Genomic DNA, 10,907 nt, shown 5'->3' on the forward strand with positions numbered 1-10,907 from the left:
ACAACCGAGGGTAGTCCTATACATGCCATATCCAAAGTTCAACTAAAAGAGTACCAAAGGGGGTTTGATACTGTGGATGACTTCACTTCAATGATCCCGAATCCGATCGCCAGCGAGCAAAATCTATAAAACAAAGAGCCAAAGCAACGGGGTAAGCATGTTTATGCTTAGTAAATCTCAAGCAATGAAATCGGCTTTAACTAAAGCATTACATTCACATAGCCAAATGAATCATTTCATTAATACACATTCACATAATCATACTTACTTCACACTTCATCAACATATACATCCACAAGATATCAACCAATTCAAGAGCTGAAAATTCGTTAGTCGATTGACGAATATTATTCAAACGTATCGACTTTTCCATTGCACATGTAAACATACCTTATCCTTTGGGCTTTTCGAAGCATTTAATTAAATTTATTACAGCAGCCAACGCTCACCTTCAACCCAAGCTTCTTCGGATACAACCGGATATAACCACACGCACGAATGCCTTCGGGTCTTAGCCCGGATATAACGACTCGCACAAATGCCTTCGGGTATTAGCCCGGATATAACAACTTGCACGAATGCCTTCGGGTCTTAGCCCGGATAAAGTCACTAGCACAATTGCCTTCGGGTCTTAACCCGGATATCATTCAATTGCTCATGCACACATACATCAATAATCATTACACATTCATGTTTCATTTTCGTTACTAAGGCTCAAACACAAATATAATCACTAGCATAATTGCCTTCGGGACTTAGCCCGGGTACCATTCAAATACTCATACACACGTATATCAGTAATCACTACACATCCATAATTTCATTTCACATAATTCAAGTAGGGTCATTACTTGAAGACTTACCTCGGATGTTGTCGAACGGCTTCAACGGCTATTCGATCACTTTTTCCTTCCCCTTATCCAATTGTGGCCCTCTAAGCTCTTGAGTTAATTCAAACAAATTCAATTTATTAAAGTCTCGCTTGCTAGCCTTGGCCGAATACACATATCATTGACTCAACATCACATAACTAAGCACTTTAGTCAATTTTCTTTAATTACGCTCACATTCGGCCTTAGCTCACAACAAGGTAGCCGATTACCTAAGTCAAGAATAGGCACCATTAAGCTTGCCTCTAACCGAATGCATGCACAATAATTTCCCCTCATGTGGCCGAATATACATGTCCATGTTGAGGCCAATTATACACTTAATACCACACAAAAACAGCATACATTTTACTACTAACGCATTACATATCGTAGCTCAATGCACATCTCTCATTTACTTCATAATCGAGACATCATCACAAGCAAATATACACCTTGAAATAGCATATATGTCATACCAATACACCGTGTGCAAACATATATACATATATATATGCTAGAGCCGAACCTCAAGTTGATTGTAACTAAACATTAACAAAATTTCAATACACAAATCTTACTTTCCATGCAATGAGCATAAATCACACTTATGGATGTACCATGGCCGAATACATCACAACACCATCATTTTGGTCATGATTAAACAAAGAACTTAGTATCTCATTCAAAATGCTAAAAGAAAATCTAAGAGTCCTCAATCCCCATCACATGTATCATTATCAAGCTTGATATTTAGCATGCAATGGCATTAGCACCACATTTACTTTGGCCGAATTTCATCCCCATGACATAGCAAAGATTTGAACCATGGCTAACATGAACATCAAGTTAGCAACTAAAACATGCATGAATCTCATGACACAACCTCATACATACCTTAATCTTGATGCAAGTATAGCCAAATCTCCTTTTAGATCTCTTCTAAACCAAAAATGGAGCAAAATCCTCCCTTTTTCCTTAGTACTTTCGGCCAAAGAAGTGAAAAATGGATGAACAAAATTTTTTTCTTTGCTTTTCTTTCACTCACGGCAAAAAGGGGGAAAGGATGAGCAAATTTTGATTTTTTGTTTCTCTTCCTACATGCTTAATTTTTTATCATTTATTACATCATGCATTAACAAAACATGTCATAACATGTTTTCCTTGCCCATATTCCCTTGTCATGGCCGGCCACTATAACTTGGGGGGGAAATTTGACATGCAAGTCCTCCCCTTTGACTACATGCACTATTAGGTCCTTATAGATTAGCCTTTCACTTTTCAAAAGTGTCACACAAGTCCTACTAACTGAATGCACATGCAATCGGCTAAATCGGAACTTGAAATTTTCACACATTCATAATTACATATTCTAGACAATAAATATTACATTCAAACGTTTCGGTGACTCGGTTTAGCGGTCCCGAAACCACTTCCCGACTAGGGTCAATTTTGGGTTGTCACATACAAGCCAAAATCATTATAAGCCACATCTCATGGCTATAAACAACAAATCAATATAAGCCAATAACTTTGGCTAATCACAACAATAGTCATCATAGAAAAACTAAGTCCCTATACATGCCACTCACTTGAAAACATTTAACATACACATATCAATACTCCACGGATAATGGCTCGATAGTGTGATGCTACCTCCGACGATCTCCAACCTCGAGCTAACCTGACAAAACTAAAAGAAATGAAAAGGAGGGAGTAAGCTTTACGCTTAGTAAGCTTGCATGAAAATAATAAGCAATGTGATAACATGCTATTTTCATATTCTTTCTATTGTTCAAAATCTAGCTAAGCTATTTTCTCGAGTCATAGTCATTAAATTATTTATATCCAGAGCCACAACACTCTAAATTAAGATCTGTTAATTTTTCTAGAACCTAGAATCATATCTACTCTTACCATAAAATTTTCAGAATTTTTGGTCAATCCAATAACTACAGTTTATTATTCAAAGTCTCCCCTATTTTGCTTTTTGACAGCTTCAACCTTTCTTCACTAAAATTTATTTATGTCATAGTACGAGACTCGGATAATTTTCCCGTCTCTTTCTCCTAAAAGTAGACTCATTGAGGATTTCATTCATATGATTCCTAACACATGATTATTTTTTAAAAACTTCTACTGATTTTTCAAAGTCAGAACAGGGGATTCTAAACTCATTGACTCTGTCTCACGAGAATTCGAATATCTCATAATATTAAATTCCTTAGCTTGTACCGTTTCTTCTATGTGAAACTAGACTCAATAAGCTTTCATTTCATATTTAATTCAGTCTCTAACTTGATAAACCATAAATTATACATATTTTTACCCCATGCTTGGCATACTTATGAATGATTTTTCCTTGGTTTTAGTGAATTTGATGCTCCTAATCATTTAAATTCATATTTTTATACTCAGGAGAGCTTAGGATAACAAAAACAGTGAGAAACGGGCCAAAACAGACAAATTGGGCTTAAAATAGTGTTACACACGGCCTAGGCACTTCCACACAGGTAACCACATGCTCGTGTGAGGCACACGGTCAGTCTACATGCCCATGTGTCATGGCTGTGTCAACATTAATCCAAGTCAGAATTGCACATGGTTTGAGCACTTGCACACGGGCGCAGCACACAACCGTGTCCCTATCGAGCTCAAGTCTAGCTCTACTCAAAAAAGGCCACTTTTAAGGGTTTGAAAGCATTCTAAAGCCTATATAAACACACTTGAAGAGGATTAGAGGGAGACACAGAGTTGGAGGCAGAAAAATACTCAAGGACAGCCATCGGAATCACCTCGGAGCCATGATCTACATCAAGACTGAAGATTTCCATCCAATTTCCTAGAAGTTCTTTGGGTTTCTTTATGTTTTGTTGTTTTCCAAACTTTGAGATGTTTTCCATTATTATTATGAACTAAACTCCCTAAATACCTAAGGGAGATGAACCTTATGACGAATCTTATTACTATTTGAATTATATGATAAAGACTTATTCTTATTCTTAATTGTGAGTTCTAAATTCTTATTTTAATATTCCAGGGTATTAATTCGGGTTTTGATGTGCTTATTCAGTGCAGCAGAAGTCCTTGTTTAAGAGTAGATCATTCATAATTAAGCGGAGTTGAATGCAATCCTAGAGATAGGATGACATAAATCTACCGGATTAGAGTCGAATCTAATAAGGGAATCCATACATCGAGTTAATGCGACAATAGGGTTTTCATTACCTAAAGTCAGTTGTTCTTAGTCTCGAGAGAGATTTGATATAAATTAGTGATTTCTACGGATTAAGTTAAGTGAGTAAATTGTCTAATTTAGAAGTAATAAGTGAAGTCTAGGTGGATTCTTCCTTGGGTATTGTCTTCTCCATCAGTTTTTCCTAAAGTATTTTCCAAACTTCATCTTTGTCGTAATCATAGTTAATTAGATAATTAGTTTTAGTTTAAAAACACACTTTAATTCTTAGGCTAAATAATAAAAAGATAGTAATTACTAGTACTTTTAGTCCTCGTGGATACAATATTTCCGGTCTCACCAGAACTATACTACTATTCGATAGGTGCACTTACCTTAGTTGAATTTATAGTTAGTTTAACGACCATCAAGTTTTTGGCACCGTTGAGGGACTAAGATATTAGGAACGCTTAATTTTATTACTTTAGCTATTTTTTATTTTTTATTGCAATTTAATATTATTTTTACTTAAATTACTAAATTTTCTTTTATTTACTTCTGGCAGGTCTTTATAGTTTATGATCAGGACCTTTACTTTTTGATAGTGAGACTGAAAGCATAGCTCGCAGAAAATGAAGAGAAATAAGGCAAAGCCTACGATACATGGAGGAAGGACAAGAGGACGATATTCAAACCACAACCGAGGAGATAGCTGATAATCAAAATAATCTGTTACCTCTTGTGGCTGTTGCAAACCCAGTAAATCAGGATCGTGCTCCTCGTATTATGTATGATTATGTTAAACCTACATTAACAGGAACTGAATCGAGTATAGTTAGGCCAGTTGTTGCTGCAAATAATTTTGAGCTGAAACCTAACACGATTCAAATGATACAACAGTTTGTTCAGTTTGATGGTTTGCAGGACGAGGATCCAAACACTCATTTAGCAAAATTTCTAGAATTTTGCGACACTTTTAAGATCAATGGCATTTCTGACGATGCCATTTGCCTTCGGTTGTTTCCATTCTCATTGAGGAACAAAGATAAATAGTGGTTGAACTCATTACCACAAGGGTCAATCACAACATGGGAACAAATGACCAAAAAATTTTTACTAAAATATTTTTCGTCAGCTAAAATGGATAAATTAAGGAATGATATCTCTTTTTTTGTGCAGATGGATTTAGAAACTCTTTATGATGCATGGGAGAGGTACAAAGACTTATTGAAAAGGTTTCCTCACCATGGGTTACCTCTATGACTGCAAGTTTAGACGTTTTACAATGGTGTGAACCCCTCTACAAGGCAACTTGTCGATGCAGCCACTGGTGGAACATTAAACAACAAAACACCTGAAGAGGCTTATGAATTTATTGAAGAAATGTCACTGAATAACTATCAGTGGCAAGTCATGAGAACGAAGCCGACAAAAGCTACTGGTGTTTTCAACCTCGACGCTGTTACTATGCTATCTAACTAGGTAAAACTTTTAAATAAAAAGATTGATGGTTTGTATGGTTCTACTCAGGTACACCCAGTGATGAGGTGTGATTCAAGTGGAGGAGGAGTACACACAGATTATCCAATATTCAACCCTAGCACCAAGGAGGAACAAGTTCAATACATGGGTAATATTAATTTTAGACCTCAAAATAACCCATACAGTAACACTTATAATACAGGTTGGAGGAACCATCCCAATTTCTCGTGGGGTGGTCAAGGAAATGAAAGGCCACAACATCCCCTAGGTTTTCAACAACCACCTTACCAACAGGAAAAGAAGCTGAACCTTGAGGAGATGCTAACAAAATTCATCTCGGTGTCAGAAACTCGTTTTTAGAATACAGAGACAACTCTTAAAAATCAACAAGTGTCGATTCAAGGGCTCAAAACTCAAATAGGACATCTTGCTAAGTTGATTTTTGAACGACCACAAGGTAGCTTACCGAGTAATACTGAAACTAACCCAAGGGAATAGCTTAATGCAATTACTGTTTGAGATGAAGAAGGGTTAGTTAAACCTAAACCAGAACCAAGACAAGGAATTGTGGTAAGTAAAGGTAAGGATGAGGTGGACCACAGTAAGTAAAAACCGATAAGTAAAGAATATAAACCTTGTATGCCATACCCCAGTGTGACAAGGAAAGACCACATGGACGAACAATTTGGTAAATTCCTTAAATTATTAAAGAAATTACATATTAACTTACCATTTATTGAATCTTTTTCGCAGATGCCGAACGCAGTTAAATTTTTAAAGGAGGTTTTAGCAAATAAGTGAAAGTTGGATGAGGCGTCGCATGTGGAGTTGAACGTAGTTTGCTCAGCCATTCTACATAATAAGCTACCCAACAAGTTGAAAGGTCCAAGGAGTTTTACAATTCCTTGTTTAATTGGTAGTTTAAATGTTAACAATGTTTTGGCTGATTTAGGGGCAAGTATTAATGTCATGCCCTATAAAATGTTTAAAGAACTAGGTCTTGGGAAACCCAAACAAACTAGGATGAGCATTCAATTGGTAGATAAAACAATTAGATTCCCTAGGGGTATTATGAAGACGTGCTTGTTAAAATCAATAAATTTATATTCCCAATTGATTTTGTTGTTCTAGACATGGAAGAGGATAGTGACATGCCTTTAATCTTAGGAAGGCCCTTTTTAGCAACTGCTAGAACTATCACAAATGTTGGCACAGGTGAATTGATACTTCGTATAGGCGATGGCATGATTACACTCCAAGCTCATCATTCTACTAAAATATCTAGTAATGGAGATGATAGTTTACGTTCGATTAATTTAAATAATATTACAACTCAAACTTCTTTGTAGGAGTCCCCTAGGAAGAGCGTGATGGAGCCTCATTCTAATCCATGCCATAAAACTAGATTGACTCATGAAGAACGAAGGCTTCAAATCAATGAACTAGACGAATGGTGAACAAATGTCAAGGAGAAACCAAAAGCACACGAAAAATCAAAGCGACACCACAATGAGTGTAGGGATGAAACAAAGCGAATTAAAGTTAGGGATAAAGTATTGTTAGATAAAAAGGACCCTTGATTTGATACTTTAGAGCACAATGCAGACGAAGCGACTCCCTTCACGATAATGAAAATCTTTCCACATGGTACAGTCAAGGTAACATATACTAAATTCAGAAATTTTAAGGTAAATAATACTCGACTCAGACCTTATTTCATTTAGCTATTTTTAGTGTTTTAAATAAGCACTTCTCGGGAGGCAACCTGAGCACTAACACCACTAACTTGTTTAATTTAGCTATTTTTAGTGTTTTTATGTAGGTACAGTAGCTCACATGGCCTGGACACAGGGGCGTGTCCTTGGCCGTGTGAAAACAGAGCTAAAATTTTCCCAAACACCGAGCCATTCGGCCATGAAGTCGATCCAAATGGCCATGTGACACGGTCGTGTGAAGCACACGGCCTGGACATATGGTGTGCCCTAGGCCGTGTGAAAACTGGAGCTAAAATTAAAAATTTTAATAAAGTCAGGGAGCCACACGGGCAAGGCACACGGGCGTGGGAAGTACCACACAGGCGTGCAACATGACCGTGTGCACAACACGGCCTGACCACAAGGGCGTGTTCACAGGCTGTGTGACGATTATACATTCAAATTTCGTGACAAACACAGGCTGGGCACGAGCCACATGGCTGTGCCCCTTTTTAAACCCCACACCCCAAAACCTAATTTTTTTTCCATTGCCTTCTTCCCCTACCTTTCCCCCTTAGCCGCTGCAGTCTCCAAACTTCCCCCCACCCCCAAGCACCCTCTTCACACCGATGCACCAACAGTAACCTCCACCACTGACCTCCCTCCTCCCATCCCTCTCCCTTTCCCTTTCTTTCCCTTTCTTTTTCCCCTTCCACTAGCGCACCGCACGGCTCACTCCCCACACCCGTGTCCCACCCCTACTCTCCACGTTCGGCCGACCAGTGCCCTCCACCGCCATTTTTACTTCAACCCACCACCAACCACCATCAGTTCTCCCTTTTTCACTTTTTAACCTTTATTTTTTTATTTTTTCATTATATTTTTATTTAAGTTTTTTTTTGTTGTTTATTATTATTACAATTATTATTTTTAACTCCCTTTTTTCTCATTGGCCTCCTGACTTTAGTTACTGTTCATTTCCATTAACTATTGCTCACTCTTGTCTTTCTTCTTGAACAATTCCCTTTAATTTTTATTTTAGAAATATTATGTATTTAGGTTACACTTAGGAAATATAATGCATTTAAGTTCTTGTTAGGCAATTCACATTGTAATTATGGCCATTGTTATGGAGTTAAACTTGAACGGCTCTTTTTAGGCAATGTTGAGTATTTTGATTCGTACAAAATGAATTCTTTGCTTTTTTTATTGCAGACCCATCATGACAAACACAAGAGGAAAGAAGATTATTGTACCCGATTCGAAAAAGTGGAAGGGTCCTGGTGCAACCTCATCGAGCGCCTCAATCGAAGCTCGTCACCCACTACTTCGATTCTCCTCCAACCCACAGGACGACCTATTTTAGCAACTACATTTACGACTATTGGGAGTGGGCCGCTGTATTGACTGGGCTGCTTTGGAGCAGGTCCAACTTGCTCACCTCATTCGATTCCATCTCGATACCGAGCCATGAGATCGGTTCTTTGCAATCATCGAGCCCACATATTCAGAGCTGACATTAGAGTTCTGCACTACTTTCCACCTATAGCACGTGATGAACACACATGACGAGGCCGGTCCTATCATTTTCAGACTTGGTGGACTTGTCAGGCATATGAGTGTACCCGAGTTTGGTGTTGCTTTGGGCCTCTACACGGAGGAGTTCATGGCTTCAGCAAATTTTCTACAACTTCATTGTCACAACCACTATTTTCCATCTTGCTATTGGACCAACCTTATGACGAGCACGGTCCCCTATGATGCTAGTCACTCAAAGGTGACTTCTCTCCCTCCAGCACTTCGCTACATTCATGCCATCTTAGCTTATACTTTGACTGGGAGGAGAGAGAGCACCGAAGTCATTAGCACCACTGACGCATACTTCTTATAGAGCATGGCGACTGGCCATGTGTTTGACTTGGCATATTTTACCGCCCTCGCCTTTTGCCACCAGACGGATCACCATAGGAGGGGCCACACCTCTTTGGCCCTTACTTGACTCACCCTGCTCGACACTTCAGCCTCTTTGACACTCCAAATGTCATCAACACTCACATTAGTTGGCCAGATGTCTCCGTAAGGAATTTCTAGTATGATCCACATGCGGAAGATAGAGCGATTCGTGGACTCGACCCACCTCAGTGCCAACTTGTCTAGTCTGCTGACCAGGATGAGCCAGAGGACATTACTGACGATGTCCCTCCCCCTCACGAGGACCCACCCCCACCCCCACCACTGCGTCACTTCCCTCTTGCTGCTACTTTGACAAACTTATCTGAGCGATTCACTCACTTTAAGCAGCAGTGTTTCAAGTGATTTGGCAGCATCGATGCCACTCTCTGACAGATTTGCTACCACCTCTATATCTCTTCTTCAGTGCCACCGACTCACAACTCTGATGATGAGGACTTTTGAGTCCCTTTATTTTACTATTATTTTTATTTTTATTTTAATTTTTATTTAAATTCTATTGTGTCTTATTTATTTTCAAAGACTTATGTTTTATATTTTAAACTCTGCTTATCTTTATGATTATTATCGAATTATCCCTTAATTCTCTTTCACAATGGTGTTTATTTTTATTAGTACCTCAGAATCATGCCTTTTATTTGACTTTCTCTACAATTCCTGCTCTCGCTACTCCAAGGACCTCATCTAAATATTCAAGGCAGTTTCGCTTCTCTCCCTCTCTTCTAATATTATGCTTATATTGTTATTAACTATCTTTGTACATTGAGGACAATTTCCATCTTAAGTGTGGGGAGGTTATCTATGTGATTATTAGAAAATCCCTGAATTTTTAATCTTGCTCTCAAATAATCTTCTCATATCATTATTAGAGTAAATTTTGATTGATCTATGATTTTTATTGATATGTTTTGAATTAAATCATAAGTAATTGTGCATTGATTGTTTAAACTTAAAGACATAAGAAAATCAAGTATGATAAGTTGAAATTTTTGAGAAGTAGAATTGCTAGGTTCTTCCCCTGAATTGAGGTATTTTCTTGAAGTTTTGAATTTACAGGATTGACATCAAATACCCATAATTTTCGTGAGATTTTGAGCCTTTTAGAGCATATATCTTTCTTGCTCACTGATTTTATTGGTTGAGTGTGTCAACATTGATTTGTTATCCTAGAACTTGTATTGATTATACATGTCGAGACCACACCTTTGATTTGATATATGAAAATGATAAAGGCACTTAGGTCTTAACCCATTTACCCCATAAAAAGCCTACCCTCATACTTAACCTTTAGTGAACCCTTTTGAGCTTAACAATCTATTTTTTAAATTTACCCTAAATTTTAACCCCTATATCATACTTTTGGATTCGTTGAGAATTTTTCCTAATTTATTGAGTCCCTTTTTGTCGAGATTTAATTTGGTTAATTGTCTAACTATTGTCTTTCATTCGAATCTTATAATTTTTTCTTATACAATTATTTGTTCTTATTCTTAAAAAAAACCATATATATTGGTAGTAATTCTTTGTTTTTGAGCTTAAGTATTTAATTCCATATTCTGAGATGAAGCTTGCATTTATTCAAGTGATGTTAGTTACTTTTCTGTTAGGTAATTTATCAAGTTAATCTCGATTCTAACCGTTTCTTTTTCAGCCTTTATCCATACCTTAACCCAAAGCCCCGTTACAACCCTTCAAAGACCTTTTGATTTGTGTATC

General features: G+C 37.6%; 1 non-coding gene across 1 annotated transcript; it reads right to left on the reverse strand.

The window, feature by feature from the left end:
• Nucleotides 1-5,190: 5,190 nt before the first annotated feature.
• Nucleotides 5,191-5,297, reverse strand: LOC128287106 (small nucleolar RNA R71). The gene has a single exon (XR_008277806.1). It is a non-coding gene; the product is annotated as a small nucleolar RNA R71 (small nucleolar RNA).
• Between the last annotated feature and the right edge of the window lie 5,610 nt (nucleotides 5,298-10,907).

Source organism: Gossypium arboreum, chromosome 13, assembly GCF_025698485.1.
Source record: "Gossypium arboreum isolate Shixiya-1 chromosome 13, ASM2569848v2, whole genome shotgun sequence".
In the NCBI taxonomy this organism is placed as follows: Eukaryota; Viridiplantae; Streptophyta; class Magnoliopsida; order Malvales; family Malvaceae; genus Gossypium; species Gossypium arboreum.